The sequence below is a fragment of the Mastigoproctus giganteus genome, chromosome 6, assembly GCF_048544385.1.
Source record: "Mastigoproctus giganteus isolate SK-2022 chromosome 6, ASM4854438v1, whole genome shotgun sequence".
NCBI lineage: Eukaryota > Metazoa > Arthropoda > Arachnida > Uropygi > Thelyphonidae > Mastigoproctus > Mastigoproctus giganteus.
Window position 1 is genome coordinate 55651573 of NC_143580.1, and position 20825 is coordinate 55672397.

General features: G+C 39.1%; 1 protein-coding gene across 2 annotated transcripts in view; it reads right to left on the reverse strand.

The window, feature by feature from the left end:
* LOC150084292 (uncharacterized) overlaps nucleotides 1-11236 on the reverse strand; it is a 143157-nt gene extending 131921 nt beyond the window's left edge. For both annotated transcript variants that reach the window (XM_090375969.1, XM_090375968.1), the window contains exon 1: nucleotides 11122-11236. The gene's annotated coding sequence lies outside the window, so the exon portion shown is untranslated. The remainder of the gene's footprint in view (nucleotides 1-11121) is intronic.
* Nucleotides 11237-20825: the final 9589 nt, after the last annotated feature.

A 20825-nucleotide genomic window follows, 5' to 3' on the forward strand; every position in this document is an offset into this window, starting at 1 on the left:
TGGTGTTAATATAAGTAAAGAAGTCTTTGCTGCTTTTCTTGGCTTTCTGTGCCAGAGACTTCTTATAATCAGCCCTGGCTTGCCTAACCTCCTTTGCAGACTGGTTTATATCTACCATGGTCTTCTACATTACCTCATAATTTATATGCATCCCATCTATTATTCCCCTCTGTCTAAGCCTTGAACAGTATTTTTTAGTTTGCATGAAAAGCCAGTAGGTTCTATGACTATTTCCCTGAATGATTCCCATTTGGAATTTGTTGTTGGTAACATTAATAGGTCTCACTGTAGTTTCCTTTATGAAAACAAAAACTCCTTTTTTACCCTTCAATTTAGTTACAACTTTAAATAAATCCCACGTCAATATACCGTATTTCCCCACGTATAAGATGCACCTTAATTTTGGGGCCAGAAATTTGAAAAAAAAAAAAAAAAAAAAAAAATGTATTACATAAAGTTATTGAACTCAAGTTTTATTCATCATAAAATTAATACAATTCATCACTGTCAAAACACTCATCCATTGGCTTGTCCTCATCTGTGTCTGATGACGAATCACTGTCTTCATATATTGCCTTGTCCCCAGTTCCATCTTTGGCATTTTAAATGCCATACTTCTTAAATGACTTGACAACGATATCAATCTTGATATTATCCCAGGATATTTTCACCCAAGTACAAACTTCTCCTATAGTTGGTTTCTTCACTCTTCCTGTTGTGTCAAATTGTCCCCAGAAGACTTCATCCATTGGTTCCATTCGTCTCTCATGGCAGCTTTGAAGGGTTTGTTAATACTGACATCAAGTGGTTGTAGCTGGGATGTCAAGCCTCCAGGTATGACGGCGTTTTGTTTTTTGCTCTGCAGCAATCTTCTTTGTATTTTTTGTTATGTGTGCCCTGAACTGATCAAGCACCAATAGGGCAGGTTTCCATAAGAGCCCACCTGGTCTCCTGCTCCAAACTTTCTCAAACCAGATCCATCCAACCCTTGTCATGAACGTGGACAATCACTCCTCGAAGAATGTCTTCTTTTGGCATTGTTTTGCGTTTGAAAATCAGCATAGGAGGCAGCTTGGTTCCGTTGGCACAACAAGCTAGAACAACTGTATAATGGCTCTTTTCATGTCCACTTGTCTTCACAGTTACAGTTTTCACCCCCTTCTTATCAACAGTTCTGTTACTTGGGACATCAAATTGAAGGGGGACTTTGTCCATATTTGGAATCTGTCCCAACTCAAACTGATGTCTCTTCCGACATTGAATGACAAAACGATGAAATTCAAGGACCTTCTGCTCATAGCTTTCAGGAATCTTTTGGGCAAGTCTGGTGCGTGTATGCATGCTTAGTCCATTCAGTTTCATGAACCTGAAGCACCAATTGTGTCCTCCTTTGAAATAAGTAACTTCTTTTTCATCAGCAATTCTTCTTGCTTCATGCTGAACCATCTTTGTGGACACAGGAATTCCAATTGCCCTTTGCTATTCAATTCCCTCTCTAAATCAGGCCATTTTGCTGACTTGCCTCTCATGGCCTTCTGCTGTGGCATTTTCAGTAGGGTTTCTTCTTCCCGTAGCCAGTCTCGGATTGTTTTCTCAGTTGGAGGAGGACCAAACTTATGTTCAGCAGCATGATTTCCATTCACTTTTGCAAACTGGATCACTTTTAACTTGAATTCAGCACTGTACGAAAATCTTTTCTGGGCAGAACGTGGCAAAACGTAACCTAATATACGGTAACAAGTGCGAAACAATGAGCGCAAAGACAACAAGCGCGAAAAAGTGGGAAATGCAAGTAAAAAAAAAATCTACAACCACTGTATAAGATGCACCCAGATTTTAGACCCCAAATTTTTCGAAAAAAGGTGTGTCTTATACATGGGGAAGTACGGTACTGATTACTGACACCTAATGATTCTTTTATCTGCAGATTCTTAATGCATGAATAATCACTGCTGTTAATCAGATCAAGAGTATTACTCTCTTTTTGCCTCTCTAACATACTGCTGTAGAAAACAGTCATCCAATAAATCAACAAAATTCTTGCTAGTCTATGAGCAACCAACCCACAAGTTCCATTCAATATTTAGAATGATATACAGTGCAAATTTTTTGCAATCTGCATTTATACGTAATATTACTTCATAAGCGCCAGTGATGAAGGCTATAATATGCAAAGAATGGATAAGAAAAAGTCAAAATAAGGATTTTGGCAATGTTTAAGATGGATCACCTCCATATAAATTGTTCTGTACGTATAAAAAAGATAAAAAGTTAGTATATAGACTAAAAATAAATACCTATTTGATACAGGGTGTCTCAAAAATACACGGCATAACTTCAGGAATGAGTTCCTCATATGTAGACAATAAAACTATTTTATATCAACATAGTTCCGGAAATTCTTGGTTCCCAAGTTATTAAACGGAATGTCTTGTCTCCCGCAGGTGATTTCCTTCATCACAAGGTACTGACAGAATCTGGTGATTTTCCATTCCGACCATGTACTCAAATCAGGAGCAAGCGGATATGCACTTTATGTACGGTTTGGTGGACGGCAATGCTCTGGAGGCTCGTCATTTGTACCGCGAAAGGTATCCAGAACGAAGGTGTCCAGACAGGAAAACGCTTGAAGGTATCCATCGCTGCCTTTGTAAACATGGAACCTTTTGTCATTTTGTATAATCAAATGACTCATTCAAATGATACAAGTATAATCGTAATAAATTATTTCTATAATAAAAATTTAAAATACCAATCCCTTCAATCTACGATTTGATTCAGGGTTCATGCGTCACTAACAGCAGCACTCACTACATGAAACACATGCACAAACAGTTTGATTCATTCTAAAAAATGCATCAATGTCACGAAGCCAGACAGAGTACATTACCGATTGGAGGAAAGCGAAATTTAGCATCTGTCACGAAGAGATATTTCTAGAAGTTTTCGCGACCAATTCAAAGAATCCATTTTGCAACATATATTAGGAGTTTCAGTCAAGTGGACAGGGTAGATGAAGCACTAAATTGCTGTTAGTTGTGCAGGCCACATGAATCAAATGCAGGGTTAATATTTCTGAATGACTTTAGCATCCAATTCTAATAATTTTTTTTTTTTTTTTGGTAGTTATTGGCGCAACAGCTTCTGTGGCCATAATGCACCTTCCAAGGTTTTTGCAGTACTCTGATCCAAGCCCGAGGCGAGATTCAAACCCGCGACCTTTGGGTTGCAGGCACTTTACCCACCCAGCTAGCAATTCTAATAATAATTATTTCTCATACCTGTTTTCATCCTTATAAAGGCTGAAAGTAACTTGAGCTTGCTTGAAAGGAACATTCTCTATTTCATGAAAATATATTTATTCATAGTGCATTTTGTGTATTGTATCTTTTGGCGCTAAGCAACAGATCCTCTATTTCAGCGGCTCCCAAACTACTGAGATCTACAGACCCATTCAAAAATCAAAGAAAAGTTTGCAGACCTCTACATATATATATATATAAATACATAGTATTTGTTACCCTTCTGAACATTTTGCAGACCCTCTGAAACTCATTTATGGACCCCCCAGTTTGGGGGAAACTACTCTATCTGAAGGGATTGCTGACACATTAACTTTAGTATCTGCCAGTGCAGACTGAGGTATTCAACAAAATTAATGACTTTTATTTATTTTTTTTTTTAATGAAAACCTCAAGCACAAGAGGTATTAGAACCTACAATACTTAGCACCACGCTGTTTGTTTATGGGCTTTATATTGCAAGGGCAACAAGGCTATAATGCACCCTTAGCATCATGCATGGTTGAAGGGTGAGAAGATGAAAGAAGATACTTGTTGACATTAGACTTAAATTTCTGTAGATTGTAATTTTCAGGAATACATATGAAGGAGGCTGTTCCAGAAACAGAAGTTGAAGGAATAAATGAGAAAGAAAAAAAGTTGAGTTTGAAGATGGACAGTAAAAGGAAGCCAACTGGCTGCAGCGCATGTTTGGAAGAGAGAGTTGGAATTACAGAAGCCAACTCGGAAGAACAGTCCCATGGATGTATCTATAGGAAACGCATGCAGCAGAAAGCAAATATCTGTGTGTGTGTGTGTGTGTGTTTGTGTGTGTGTGTGTGTGTGAGGAGGAGGGAGGGAAGGAGGGGGTGAGAGAGAAAGAGAGAGAGACTATGTTAGAGATGGGTCATTAATTAACCTAAGTGCCATCCTTTGAATGGAATCCAGAATCAGGGTATCCTATTGATATATGTGCTTGTATATTTGGTAATTATATCTTTGAGTACTATGTACAGGTCTGGAGGTCTCATTTTAGGAAGGATATAGAGTTGCTTGAGCGAGTACAGAGAAGGGCAACAGATTGGTGAGGGAATGAAGGTTTTTTTTTTTTTTTTTATCAATTATGACTAGAAGTCGGAAGTTGTTATTGTGTTTGTTAGTGCATCAGCAACTGTGGCTATATTCACTGATTTCTGACTAGTACATCTTTCTTGTTTGTTTTGATTCTGATAAAAGTTCAGACAAGGATATTATCAACTGATTTAAAAAAAAAAAAATGTCATCATATCCTGATGATCTCTAGAACATTCTGTAGTGTTAACTGATTGCAGTTTTTGAAATGTGAGGAGAAAGCAGTTTTCTTCTCTTAGATATAGTGGACATTCTATGACAATATGCTTTACTGTGAGTGGGCATGACCAGTTACTGCATTGTGGGTCATCTTCCTTTCTATAGATAACTGTGAATGAGGTATGTGTGACCAATGTGCAACTGCACTAGTATAGTTTCTTCTTTTCTGTTTCCTCTCAGACTGGACTGCCACTGTTTGAGTTCTCTCTTTAATTCAAGTTTATTATGTTTCTTTTTCCCATATATGTTTCCACTGTTCTTTAGAGGTCTGTTGTATAATGGATTTACAGTCAACATAAGATGTCCTGAAATAGGGTGAGATCAGATTTGAAGCACTTTTGGCAGCTAAATCTGCCTATTCATTTCTTCAGATTCCAGAGTGTCCAGGAATAAAACAAAAAATTATGCGATGACCACGTGTAAAAATTTCCATTAACTGAGCCTAGATTTTCTGTACCAGAGGATGGCTACTGGAGCGTTTACATTTTATACAATTCACAGCACTTAACGAATCGGTATATGATTATGATTGACTGATTATTATTATTAGCTATATGGTGCAAGGAAGCCTGAGGCTTACGCTGCACCAGCCAAAAAAATAATTCCCAAGCTACCCTGAGAGTGAGAGTGTGAGAGAGAGAGAGAGAGAGAGAGAGAGAGAGAGAGAGAGAGAGAGAGAGAGAGAGAGAGAGAGAGAGAATGTGTCAAGAGTAGAAGGGAATCAACAAGAAAGACAAATGATATCCAGCTCAGGACCCAGGGTGTGCCAAGCCCATAATGAGGTTTGAAGTTTTTAATGCTCCAGGAATAGAGAAGTTTTTTCTGTTTTATTAGCTTAAATTGGCATATTAACTTATTTTCTAGAGTAGCTTTATATTCCTACTTACGATACTTAGTTTAAAGTTTAACTTAGATAGAGATTTTGTAGGTATTACTTAGTATCGGTAAGGGTATCAAATCCATGTGTTACAAGTTGCAGCTCCGCTGAAGGAGAAGTTTTTTAGCCATATTTAGCCGCTTTATTGACCAATTGTTATATTAAATTATTTTCTATAAGTAGCTTATAGACCAGGATCCTTAGTTTATTCTGAATTGAGACAGCGAGATTTGGAAGTTAATTAATACTTAAGTGTCCGTAGATTTACCGTTCGTAACTTGCCGCCATTGTTATACGATACAACGTAATAGCTCGAACTAGATAGCGTAAGCGTGGTATATTATAGTATATAATATAATATTGTCAATTAATCAGTAAAATCTATTAAACTTGTTAAACTTCATTGTCAATTAAATTGTACTTTTTAACTAAATACATATTAACGACTTAGATTACAAATGTAACATAATTAATTAATACATAACTTGACACGGAAGTTATATAAACGGAACTCGTAGATAATACTCGATACTGAAAAATATATATAGCGTTATAACTGTGTTGGGGTACAAGTTTAGGGTTATAATTTTGTATTGAAATTAAATCGAAATCATGACTCAGAGCAGCAAAGCAAAAGGCTCAAGCTAATGGGAGTGCTGTAGCTCAGGGGAGAACTGAGGGAGGCAGTTTCCTTATAAATCACAGCCTTTTAAAATGCACTGCTTGCTTGATGTTTGTGGAGCAAACGGGTACGGGACATGATATTGCCATGGGGGATGTCTTTGTGTGTGCGTGTGTGCAATGTAAGGAGTGTAAGGAAATCAGGCGACAACTCAACATTGTTATGGGCCTATGAGAGCTTGAAGGACAGGGTGGATGCACTCAAAGGATCTAAATGGAGGGGCCCATCAAGCTCTCAGCTGCCCACATCAACGCCAGACCTTTCACTTGGTCATCACGCAACATAGCAGCAACCTCCAAGGCAGAATGCGCTGGTCCCACAGGAACTAGTAGTTGTTGGTGACTCTATTGTCAGGGAAACGGGGAACATGCTTTGTAAAAAGAATGGGTGGAACAGGACCAGGGTATGTCTGCCAGGGGCAAAGGTTGATGACGTTGTAGAGCAGATATCATCTTTTAAAGGCACAAAAGGTGATATAGTTGTACACGTTGGCACTAATGATATTAAGAGCAGGAGAACGGCAGAATTACTTAACAAGTACAGGTCACTGTTGAAAAAAGCCATGAATTAGGGTTGAATTTGAAAGTGTCCGCAATTCTGCAAAGACATGATAGGAGGGAGTACAGTAAACCCCCCTATTTGCAGTATCTGTATTGGCAGTCGCTGATTTAATATAAAATGAAACCTAAAAAAATGTGGATTTTAAAGCACCGTGAACATTTTCCGCCATAAAAAAACATGGGCGTAGCTAAAATTATCTTTTCCGGTCAAAACAGCGCTCAGTGGGTGGGGGGGGGTGACAAAATCGCGAGCATGGATGTTTCTCTCTAATCCTTGTTCAGTATGTGTATGCGCTTGTCATGGAAGGATTCATCGTTTGCTTTTAATTTATATGCTTATAAATTGAATAATTTATCAATTTATAAATTGATATGCCTACAAAAGTGATAAATCTACCGTTTTGCAGTGTAAAACAGACTTTTTTGAGTGTGCTAATGTAAGAAAGTGACTTTATTGTGGACAAGTTCTTTCTAACCCGTACAAAAATATGGCTACGATTAACAAGGGAAATGTGAAAAGATCAAAGAAGGTGACGACATTAGCGAATAAAATTGAGTTATTAGATAAAATTTCTAATGGTGAAAGTGTCTCCTCAGTGGCAAAACATTATAAAATCAATGAGTCAATGATACGATCAATCAAGAAATCGGAAGAAAAAATCCGCGTAGTGTCCGTGAAAACGCGATAATTGCTTCAAAAATAGGCTCTGTAACTAGTGATGGTAAATTAGAAAAAATGGAAAAAGCTTTAAATCTGTGGATAGAAGACCGAACTCAAAATAAAATTCCGTTAAGTTCACCCATCAATCGTGAAAAGGCAAAACTCCTTTATCAACACTTCAGCGAAACTGGTGATAGCACTGGCGGGATAAGTTTTTTAGCTAGCAAAGGCGCTGGTTTGAAATTTCTAATAAATATTACATTTAATATTAAATTGTTTCTTATTTTCATTTCGATGCCATATGCTTGCATTTCACTATGTACTGTATGTACATAGTCATATTATGAAGGTACATATAATACATACATAGACAATTTTAGACTAGTTTTTCTTATACTTTGGAACGGAACCCCTTTATTACTATGGGAGCCATAACTCAGTATTCGTGTTTTCGGTATTCGCGGCATTTCTCAGGAACGTAACCCCCGCGAAGAGCGGGGGTTTACTGTATATGATGAGAGCCTTGTCGCTCAATTCGGCCCTGGAAAGATTGTACAAGGCTCAAGGGGTAGAATTTTTTTCAGCCTGGTCTGTACTTGTTAACAGGAGAGACTGCTTCTACAGGGATGGGATACACTTAAATAGAAAGGGTGCAAGAATATTTACTAATGCTATCGAGGCAGTGTTAGGTGGGTCGGAAAACTGCTAGCTTGGGAGGATACAAGGACTAATAGATTAACAGTAGCCACTCGCAGAGGTAAAAGTGATTCTTGCACTGCTTCTATTGGAATGAGCAGCAGCCTGGAAAACAAGATGCAGGATATTTCAGAGACAGCTGGGAGTCATTGCAGTACAAGTAAACACATGGGTTGTGTTAGGATAGCTAAGAATAGGAACATATAGGAATAGGAATGTGGTGTCACACAGATATAAGGAATGCAGAACTGGAATTTGGGGAATACAATGTCTACAGAAAGGATAGACAGGATAGGAAGGGAGGAGGGGTTATGCTATTAGTTACGAAACACATAAAATCCAAGGAAGTGAAGCCAGTCGACATTGCTGGACATTGCAGTGTCAAGTCAGTTTGGTGTGACATAAGCATTGGGAGATCAAAATTGAATAGGAGTGTGTTATAGGCCTCTGATGAGTACAATAAGAAACTGTACGGGGAAACAGAATGGGCCAGTAAATCAGAGAGTCTTATAATGGGGGATTTCAATTGCCCAGATATTGACTGGAATTTGTGGGTTGGTCACTCACACACTAGCAAGGCTTTTGTGGATTTATTGGATGATTGTTTTCTACATCAGCATGTTCAGGAGGCAACTAGAGGGAGTAATGCTCATGATCTGATTATCAGTAGTGATTTTTCATGCATTAAGAACCTGCAGATAAAGGAACCACTGGGTGGCAGTGATCACAGTGTGCCGAAGTGGGATTTACTCAAAGGGGTAACTACCATCAGGGGTAGAGGGAAGGGTTATTGTTTTCTTAAACGCGACTACAATGGTCTGAGACAGTATTTAAATTCTATACAGTGGGACCAACTGATGATGTTACAAACAGCAAATTCAAAATGAGAAGCATTCAAAGAACTTATCTTGGAAGCTACTAGGCTTTACATACAAACTAAGAAAAATTGTTCAAGGTTTAGGCCTAAATGGATGTCAGATGAACTAATGAGACATAAGGCAGACAAGAAAAATGCATGGGATACATAGAATTAATGGGTGACATGGAAGCCTATAGATATAAGCTGGTCTGTAACCAAGTCACAAAGGAAATTAGGCAGGCAAAGGCAGATTATAAGAAATCCTTGGCAAAGGATGCAAAGAAAAACAGAAAAGAGTTCTTTACCTATGTAAACTCTAGAAGGAAAGGGATGAATCAGATTGGTCCACTGGATATTGATGGTTCAACAGTTGAGGATCCTGCTCAGGTGGCTAACAAACTAAACGAGTATTTTGCATCTACATTCACACATGAGGAGTTATTCAGGAAGGGGAATGCCAGAGGTGAAGGAAACTCTGGCAGTGAGCTAGATGATTTTGTAATAACTGAGAGGAAAGTGGAGGAGAAATTGTTGAGGATAAACATAAAAAAGGCACCCGGTGTGGATGGGATCTATCCAATTATATTAAAGGTAGCAGCAAAGGAAGTAAGTAAACCCTTAGCCATAATTATGAGAGCTTCTTTGGACTCAGGGGAGGTACCCATAGACTGGAGATGTGCAAATGTGACCCCAATTCACAAAGGAGGAGTTGAGTTGAGTTGATTTTGATTTTTGTTGAGCAAAAACAGCAAGGTTATAGTGCGCCATGGAAAGAATAAAATTCAAAAAAGATTAGACTTGTTAGTTTTAAAAAAGGTTACTTCGTTACAAAGCAGGATCAAAGGCTGACACAAGTAATTATAGACCTGTGAGTTTAACTTCTGTTCCTGGAAAATTAATGGAGGCACTGGTTAAAGAAGCACTGCAGGATCATCTAGACAAGACCAGTTATAGCTTGGACACAGCATGGTTTTGTTAAGGGAAAGTCTTGCCTGACCAATTTGATTGGATACTATGATGCAGTCACAAAAGAACTAGATGCAGGGAATAACTTTGATATTATATATTTGGATCTTAGAAAGGCTTTTGATACTGTTGCACATGGAAGACTGCCACACAAATTGGAGCAGTATGGCATTGGAGGCAAATTGCTGTTTGGATAAAGGGATGGTTGAGGGGGGAAAGACAGAGTGGTAATCAATGGACACTGCTCATCGTGGACTAATGTTATTAGTGGAGTCCCTCGGGGTTCAGTGTTGGGTCCATTATTATTTTCTGTATTTATAAATGATATTGATGATGGTATGTCAAGCTTAATGTCCAAGTTTGCAGACGATACAAAGGTTGGCGGGGTTGTTAAGGACACTACTGATGCTATGCTGCTGCAACAGGATCTGTAAAGGTTGAGCAGATGGGCTGAGAGGTGGCAAATGAAGTTTAACATTGACAAATGTAAAGTACTACATATGGGAAACAGCAACCCCAGAGCAACGTATCAACTCTGTGGTACTACACTGACAGTGGTAGAGAATGAAAGGGACCTGGAAGTAATTGTGCAGACAGATATGAAGTTCTCTGAGCAGTGCAGACGGGCTGCAAGAGTAGCTCATGGTGTCTTGTCAATGATATACAGGAATTTTTCTAGCAGGGATAAGGAGGTGATTATTCCCTTATATAAGGCAATGGTCAGGCTACACCTTGAGTACTGTATACAGGTCTGGAGGCCTCATTTCAAGAAGGATGTAGAGATGCTGGAACGAGTACAGAGAAGGACAACAAGATTAGTGAACGGAACAAAGGGTTGCAGGACTACTGCTGTACCAACTTTACTTGGATAGAAGTCTGAAGTGGTTGGCTTCTGTGAACCATGGTCTGTCGTTAAAACAAAATTACTATGCAAAGGTTTAAATGTCATATGTGTAAAACTCATTTTACACATCATTTCGCATAAACAATCTAAAATTGCACGTCTTCAATAACATGTGTTCATTGAAAATCATAAATAAAAAATTTAAATATAAGCATGGCCACAAATAAATTACGGAGACGAAAGTTAAACAAAACAATGGCACCACTGAAAATATATACTAAAGTGTTCGGGCAGACAACTAATATTTAACGTTTTATATGAAAATCATAACAGAACATCACTTACCTCTATCTATAATTTATATATATACACATAAAAATTACCGTATATAGTACATATACATTAAACGATATATTTATTCACAAATTAATGTTACTATTCACCTTTACTAATGTATAAGCCCTATTGTCTGGAAAACTCCAAACGACAAGAATTTAATAGCACAATAACCTTGTATTCAACGACTTTTTATGTTGCTAGATAAGCCCAAATATAGCCCGATCACAGTCCCATTTATTTATTTGATTCGAGCCAGCAAGTTTTGAATAGTCCATTGCCAAACAAAATATTTTGCTTGTAATGTGTGAGAACAGAATACCTGAATTATTCTTGCCACTGTGTATGATAACAAGGATTAATTAATTTTGTAGATTAATTAATTAATCTAAGCCCCTTAGCTTATTTTCTAGTAAAAACTGAATGTTAAGAGGCCAGGCTCCAGTGTTCAATTGCTACAAAAAATATAACTCCCTCAATCATTTTAAAATTATTAAATTCTGGATGACCAAGCCTCGAACAGATGCTTTTATAGGCTACACAATCTGCAAACCCACATGTGGCGTTTCTGAATACAATGACTTTCGCTATGATCTCTGGATGGCAGATAACATTTGACTAGGTTTACAGTAAAGTTCACACCTGGTCCAGAATTTTTTCACAATAATTTATTGTGTATTCATACCAATTTTCTACTTCTGCCGACACTGTTTGTGGGCATATCACTGATTGTATAATACAATAAATAATAGGAAGAAAAGACTGATCATATATGTTAATTTGAGACGTACTCAACTGCAAACACCTCATTGCTGCAGAAAAAGTAAAAGTTAATTCCAAAGACTAATTCATTGATAATCTAAAAATGAAAAGATAGTGTAGTACATATTGCTAACCATTATTATCAGTAACGTAACAATCAACCTGCTAGAATTAGTATGATAATGAGTAAATGATATAAGAATGGCGATATTACTATATCGGCCAAAAAAAAAAAAAAAAAAACAGCAACTCTACAATCATACGGTTCCTATTGAAAAAAAGTGCCTATAACATTTCGCTTTGAACCATACCATGTGTCTCCACAGTGGTTCTGGTTGAAATATCAACCAGAACCACTGTGGAAGGCAATTTATTCAAATATCTACAATAAATTGCATAAAAGTAAACTTCATAAGATACAGCCTTCTGTTTTTTCCCAACACTCTCGTCTGCAAATGAAAAATACTCGCAGACGACTGTATTTCACTCTTGTTCGAGTAAAAAAATACAAGTTCGATTTGCATTCACAACACCTACCAAATATCGTGAGGGGGCAACTTTTGCCCTTGATACAGCCTGTACCTGCTTTGCCAAGACATGGACTCCACAAAGTATTGAAAGGTTTCCTATGGCACTGCTATCCATGCGTTCAACGATGTGTCCAACAATGCCTGCGCATGTCAGGTTGAGCCGAATGTACTTTTCCGGTTGGTCCCAACATGCTCAATTGGCCTGACATCGGTGCTCTGAGTGATCCAAAAAAAAAAAAATATATATATATATATATATTATATTAGGCTCACTTGTAATTGATTACGTCTACCCACGTGTATTTAATCTGTTAATTGCATGTGTTCTGCCGACCGGGCTAGCAAATCAAAGTACTGCAAAAACCTTGGGAGGTGCAATATGGCCACAGAAGCCGATGCGCCAACAACTACCAAATCAAAAAAAAAAAAAAAAAAAAAAGCATGTGTTCTCTGCTCGATTTTCTTGTTTGCTGGATGAAAATCCCCAGGTTCTGAGAGTGAAAAAACTTTGCTATGTACGCTTCAGACCGACTAACTCAACCACTGAGTAAACAAAGCCCACTAAAGTTCCTCGCGTTATCGAAGAGATTCGAACCCGAGCCTTTTCCACCCGGTGTGGGGATGGTGGTGACGATACCATTATGCTATCCGCGCAAACAGATCTGATTGACCAAACTTTATATTTAGACAACCCGAATAATAAAATTCATCTGCCGTGCTGTGTCTTATGTCGGTTAATTGCGTATGTTCTATGGTCGATTTGTCAATTTGCTGGACAAAAAACCCCAGTTTCTGGTGAAAAAACCGTGATATCTATGCCTGAGACCGACTAATTCAGCCACGGAATGAAAATAGCCCACAAAAATTCTTCGCGTCTTCAACGAGCTTCGAACCCGGGCCTTTTCCACCCGGTGTGGGGATGGTAGTGACGATACCACTGTGCTATCCGAATGACCATGAGAGGACAAAGAATCCATTGCCATTCTCATGAAACCAAATGGCAAGCTGAGGGGCATAGTGACATGGCATATTGTGTCCTTAAAAACAAAGCCAATTTACTACATAATCGGTGGGCTTCTCCGTACTGCCAAGTGGGCCGAGGGGTAAAGGTCAAGAACTAATTCCAGTAGAGCTTAAGCCTTTGTTCATTATTAATAGTGATTGTATTCGTGTTTTTAGTGCTGTTGTGCTTTCACGTATAACCATCTCACAGAGGTGCTTTGAAATTTTTAATAGCACAACAACATGGAAAATGTTGTGTTCCTGGATGCCGTAGAAATTATAAAGATGATCCGAAAATACACGTCTTTGGCTTTCCATTGAAAGATACTGTTTCAACTAACAAATGGTTGAAAGCTATACCAAGGAAACAGTTCAGGCCATCTGATCATTCAAGGGGAAGTTTGCTAAATTAGTTTTTAGTACGTTAATAATAGTGATCTTAATTAGTGTTATTTTAACAGTAATGAAACGATAGTATAATACATTTATCTAATCACGCAATTAGCTATCATAAGTAAATGAAACAGATATATTCTTGTCAGAATATAGAAGTAAATTTTGGCAGAATTTCTGCTTTTATGGTTTCATTTATAAATAAAATATTCATTTAGTATATTGTATACACTGAAGAAAAGTGCATGCTGTTTAAGAAATCAAAAAATCTCAATATTTGTACAATACGTAATGTTCATTTTATTTAATGAAACTTTTAGTGTAGATACATACACGAAGTATAATTATATGCAACTTCTGATAAATTATACACATGTGTACGCGGACCGAGGAATCCTTAGTTGTAAAAGCCAATAACAAAAGTCTATGAGATGCTAATAATAAGTAAAGTGAAATTCGAAAGACAGCATAACATTTTATTTATAACCACTAAGTGATCACTGAATTATGACCACTCCTATGAAAACTGAATGCGACCCGTTGACCACGTGAGGTACGAGAGTGCGGGGTTAGTCAATCTACGTAGCATAGATAAGGTGTCAGTGGTTCAGTAGGTAGTAAAGTTCCGAGCGCGATGGGTAAAAGGAAGGATTTATCCGACTTTGATAAAGGACAGATTGTGGGTGCTCTACGAGCTGGTGCCTCGTTTTCTCAAATGGCTGAAACGGTGGGGTGTTCGAGTGCCGCCGTAGTTAAAGGGTACCAGGACAAGCGTCAAAATGGTCAACAACGACCCGACGGAAAAACTGCAAAGGTCAGCGAAAGGTTGATGTTAGAAATGAGTGCCGGGTCCGACGACTCGTACTGGCCAACAGGCGCAGCACTGTTGGAGAGTTGACTACCCAATACAATATGGGCCAGCCCAGAACAATATCTGGCATGACCATGCGTCGCACGCTTCCACGTATGGGCTATACCAGCAGACGACCCTACGGAATCCTCTCCTAACCAAGGTTCATTGACGTAAAAGACTCGCCTGGTGCAACGAACATGCAAGTTGGACGTTAGAAGACTGGAAGGAGGTGATTAAGTCGGATGAGTCACTTTATTAACTCCACACCGTGGATGGTTGTGTACGGATTTTGCGTCAACAACCTGAGGCTCTTCATCTAAATGCATGGTATCGAACGTGGAGGCGGTTGTATGGTGTGGGACACGGTTCACTGGCAGGAACTTGGTGCATGTGGAACAACGTATCAGTGGCCTCTGCTATCGTCAACTGCTTCCTGACTGTATACACCCCACTATGTTACTTTTTCCCGAATGGCGATGGTGTCTTCCAAGATGACAATGCGCCGAGCCATCGGACACTTGTTGTGCAGGAATGGTTTGAGGAACACAGTTCTCACTTCTAGCATATGGATTGGCCTCCGAACTTCCGCCGATATCAATCCCATAGAGCACTTGTGGGACACTGTGGAAAGGCACATCAGGCGTCTGGATACACCAATCACCTCTATACCTGCATTGCTCACCGCATTACAAACTGCTTGGTTGGCCATACCTCCCGAACCCTTCCGACATCTTGTTGAATAAATGCCACGTCGGATAGCTGCTGTACTGAGGGCAAAAGGAGGTCCTACGAAGTATTAGGTATATGATCATGATTCAGTGATCACTCGGTATATTTCATATTGTTACGGGTATGTGAGATTCATTTCGAGCCATCCCAGATAGTTAGACGGACATATAAATTTGATGGGAAAAACAAGACAATCACTGTAGATTTCAAGCATCAAAGATTAATTCATCGAGCTGTTCCATCACATTTTCCGAACTGTCCAAGGTAATTGTGATCACAGGCATTTACAAGAGACAGTTCCAAAAATTAGAAAAAAAAAAAAAAAACGACGATTGGAAATAAAAAAACGTTGAGAAGGTCCTGGAAAACTGTATTAATAGTAAATATGATAATCAAAAAGTTCTAGAATTTCATACGTTCGCGCAACTAGCAAAGCGCCTGAATGCTGGCAAGTCATTTAAAAAAATATCTGTATTATGTTTGTATATTTAATATTTTTTTCCAGCACCTTCCATTGCCTATTCAGTCGTGATTAGCGGAGATTTATTGTTGTAGATATTTGTACAAAGTGCTGAAATTAATAATTTAGGCAAGTCAAAGTCACTGGAACTTCCTATAAAGGTGAATAGTTTCAGTCAGATAACTGACATCTTAGAGCATATAACAGTAATTTCCAACAACAGTGATGTTAATATTTCTTTTGTTTTAAATGTTGCTTGTAGTTTACTGAATTCAATTGCAGGAGACATTAATAGCCAACGAGCATCAGTGGTTAAAATCATGCGAACAATTACATTTGTTCCAATGTGAAAAGAATGCATACAGATATTCCACCAAAGTATTAATATTTTCATCTTTGATGTTTACAATACCTCCACGTGCTTACAAATTTTTCCAGCATTCTACATTCATACTTCTCCCTGATCCAAGTACTATTCGTAGGCTTTACTCTTCTCTAAACACAAACATTCCAGATGAGACCTTTTTAAATTCTTCAGAGTGCAAAATTAGTTTAATTTGGATGAAATTCATCTGAAACCTTATTTTGATTACTGATTGATTTTCTTTCAATAATGTCAGCAAATACATTATTGAAAGAAAGACATTATTCATTTTTGAGGAGCAATGTTAATTTGCTAATTAATACCAATATCAATATTTTGCTCAACAATTATTGCAAAAAGAAAAATGATATATTAACAGCAACATATAAACGTAAACTTCAAACATTGAAAAAGAGCTAAATTTAAAGTAAATTATTTCTGTTCAACTATAGTAATCAAATCATTAAATTAATGAATTTACATTAGTTGGATTACAAATTACATGCAAAACATTCAACATGTAAAAAAATAATTAACTATAAAATGTGTTGTCTTCATTTTTCCAGAATATTATGATTAAAAAAATTATCACACTTAAGTATGAAAAATAATTTTTTTCATTTATTGTATTTTATTTTTTTCGTATTGTTCCTTGCAATAGAAATTAGCTTCCAATTAAGCAGAGAATATAAAGTAGATTTATATTCGACTCTTGCTTTCGCCTTTCTCAATTCTGTGTAGCGATGTAGCTTTATGTACAGGGTTGTTAAAATTAAAATATCCCTATGTAGAGGGCTCTAGAGTGAGTTCTAAGGCTCGTACTAAAGAGAAATTTGGACAACAAGTACAATAAAGAATGTCCTCGCCAATTATTGGGGAAAAAAATTAGTTACAAAATTTGTCACTATATGGCGCTGTGGCAATACAAATCACTTGAATAGCGCTATAATTGTTCAATGTGACCTCCATTTTGGCCAACAACAGTTTCCCTTAGAAGAACAGCATTTTCTACAGCAGAACAAAACTTGTCAACTGGAATAGCCAGCACATGACGTCCTTCACATCTGCCAGTGTTTGACATCCTTCCTGATACAGAGTGTGGAGTGTAGAGTGTGTTTAGTGTCAAACGGCACCAGGGGTTTCCCCCATCTCCACGTAATATACATTGTGGGTGTGGAACGGAACACTGTCAATGCCAGAGGTTTAAAAGTGCATGGGTTTTGTATATGTGTAGTATCGTGTACCGTTGTTCCTCTGGTCATTTAGCCGCTAGGCCCCTAATGGGATCCAACGTTGTCCACGCTCTGCCCTGTGGAGTCAGACCAGGTACACCAGTATTATAGTTATTTACTCTGGCAGGTCCTGCCACCTAATTTCCTGAGATTTCAGTGGATAGGACCTAAAAAAAAAAAAACCGCTACAGATAGAGGTCAGCCGAAAGGATTACTGATTATGCAACTGATGTTCTTAGGTTTTTGGGTGTAGGGCTCAGGCAATTAAGAGATGGTTCAGACGCAGGTTATAAGTTAGAGAAGGGAGAGGGAGACTGAAGGCTGAGGGAAAAGACAGAGATAAGGGGTCCACAGAGAAGATGACCCCCAAATCAATGGAGCAGGCCCATGCCCCACCAGAGGGAAAAGAGGGCAGGCGATCAGGGGTTACCTCCCCCTGCTTGGGTGGTGGAGAAAAAGAACCACACAAGGGAGCGTGGCAAAGAAAGCTTAATGGCAGCAGCTGAGCTGTGCTTTGGAGTGTCATAGCTGAGACAAAGGTCCCACCCCATCTTGTTTTCTTTCTCAGAGTCTGGCAAGGCTGTCACACTTGGGACTGTATGTAATGTGTCCCGCCCGATGTATACTTGTCACTATGAGTTCGGAGCTTTCAGGTCTGGTCATCAAGTGTGTGATTATCACTAGACTGTTTTACTAGTACGGGTCTCACCGCAGATTTGTCCCTTTGTTAAGTCAAAATTAGATATGTATGTTCACTGCAGTCTGACTTGGGGGCGGTTTCAGGGCCTCTGTCCATTTCGTCACTGGGTCAGCAGAGCTGCATAATATCACAATTTGTAAAGAGTTTAAATCAGGAAGCTCCAAAACAGTGTTGTAATTCATGGAACAGAGGTCCCATTTTAATCTGTAAAGAGTCTAAATCAGGAAGGTCCAAAACAGTGTTGTCATTCATGGAACAGAGGTCCCATCCCAATAACGATGGTAGCCGTTGACAGTCCAGCTTGAATTTGGACAAGACGGTTAATCAGGTGTAGGTTCGTTCCAGCGGTAGGGATCTTCTTCTTGTGAAGAGCTCCTGGCAGTATTGCGAAAAGGCCTTGTATTCTCTGTCGCTGTCCAACAAGTAATGCTCCTGGAGTTTTGGATTGAATTTCTGGTAATCAGAATGCAGCGAAGGTCCTCATGCAAAGGGCAGTCATACATTAGGTGAGACCAACTCTCCAGCTCTCCACAATGGCAGAGGGGATCATCAAGAATACCAAGACTTCAGAGTTTGGTTCTGATGGATTCGTTACCTGTTAGCATGAAAGTTGTGTACAGGCCGGGAGAGAACCATGAAGGAGACTTGCGATATACCTTGTTATGTGGAATAAATTTCCTAGTGATATCTCCTTTAGTAGAATTAGTCCATCTATCTTGCCATATCTGCTGAAAATGGAGGCTAAAGCGCTTCTTTTCAGCAATCAAGTTATTAGTGGGATCAATGGTATTAGGTATTAGGTATGTTGAGGGTCTAACGGTTCCTGGTATTTCTCCCATCTCCGCGTATGTTCTCTGTATCGGTCAAGCCAGAGATTTAAAAGTGTGTGGAATATGTACTATGTAGTATGTTGTGCCCATTGTTCATCCGGCCTGTTAGCCGCCGGGCCCCTAGTGGGGCCCGACGTTACCAATACCAGCCACGAGAAGGCCAGCCGGGTGTTACCAGTGATTGTAACAGTACTCTGGCAGGTCCTGCCACCTACTTTCCTGGGATTTCAGTGGCTAGGACCAAAATAAATAAAATATAAATTAGAAAAATAAATAGTCGCGAGGATGTTTTATTGCGTATTTGGGGTTTTGCTTTAGGAGCACTGTTTGTGGTTTTACGCTGAAGGTCTTGATAAAGTTTAATTGGGTCGGGCAAGAATTTTGGTGTGCTTAGAATTTTGATGTAGGGCTAATCGCTGTGTGAGATGACAGATTTGGGTGGGGAGACAAAAGGCTGGGGGGTGAAATAGGAAGCAGAGGGGTCGATAGGGAAGGTGACCCCCCCGTTTTTCAGTGGGGCATGCCCATGCTCACCAGAGGGAAATAGGGTTGGCGAGGGGGAAGGGAGCGTGTGTCTCTCCCCCCACCAGGGATTAGGGTTTTAAAGAAATCTCGCAGGTGCGAGATTTGATAGCCAGATGGCACTCTAGTTCTGATGTCATTCCATTTTTCATCTTTTTCAGGAACTTCGTTGTGGCGCGCTTGTATCAAGTCAGAGATGGTTGGCCGCAGGATTCTTGCTTTGGTCTCTCCCAGGAGGAGTAGCCCTGGGCAGGTCTCTTGAGTTTCAAATGGCGTGTCTATTTCTTCATGCTGAGATTTTATTCTTTTGCTCTTGCTTTGACTCTTCTGTGTCTCTCCTTTATTTTTATTTCGTCCATGACATTTTCATAGTGGTCGCAGTCATGCATGACGTGACTCCAGGTCTCTGGTTCTCCACATGGACAATTCCTGTCTTCTATTATGCCCATTGTGTTTAGTTTATCTCTGAACGGGCCATGGCCTGTCAATAAGTAGGTAGTGTTGAGGCCCGGGTATATCCATGCTGGTGCTTTTGGGTACATTTTTGTTACAAGGAGAAGAAATTTGTGCGTTATTGCTCCTTTGGTGGTTTCATTCCACCTTGTCTGCCAAATGTGAGTTAGGTGTGCATCAATTCGTTTTTGCTCCTGCTTCCAATCATTGGTAACATTGAGGGTTAAGCCGTTAGTTGTGATTGGTATTGCCTTTTTGTAATAATACATTAATCCAGTTCGTACTACCTGTAAGTCAAGGGGCAGTGCACCAGCAATGACCTGAAGCGCTGCCGTACTAGTTGTATTGCTTGCCCTAGTGATGATGAGTAGTATGTTCCGTTGTATTGTTTCTAATATTTTCCTATTTGTTACTGTGTTAGTCTTCGTCATCCATATAGGTGAGCTGTAGATAATTGCTGGTATAAATAAGGCTTTATAATATAAGGAGAGGGTCCTCTTGTTTAGTCCCCAGTCCTTTCGCGTTATTTTTATTATGAGTCCTGTATATTTGCGTATTTTCTTCCTGAGGTAATTTAGATGGGGTTTAAAGGAGAGATTTCTATCTATAATTATCCCTAGATACTTTATCTGGTTGGTTAGTCTGACAGTGGTACCTTCTATTTTGATTTGTGGCGGCCGGTTTAATTTAAGCTTTCCTCTAAGAAGAACGGAGCTGGTCTTTTCCGGTGCTATTTTTAGATTGTTTATTTTGGCCCACTCCTGTAGGGTTTGCATTGCTTTGTTTGCTTGCTTTTCCAGATTTGCTCGTGAGTCCGCTGCTGTGGAAAAGACCAAATCATCAGCAAAGGCCTGTGCCTCCACATCGCCCAGGTCCTTGCAGA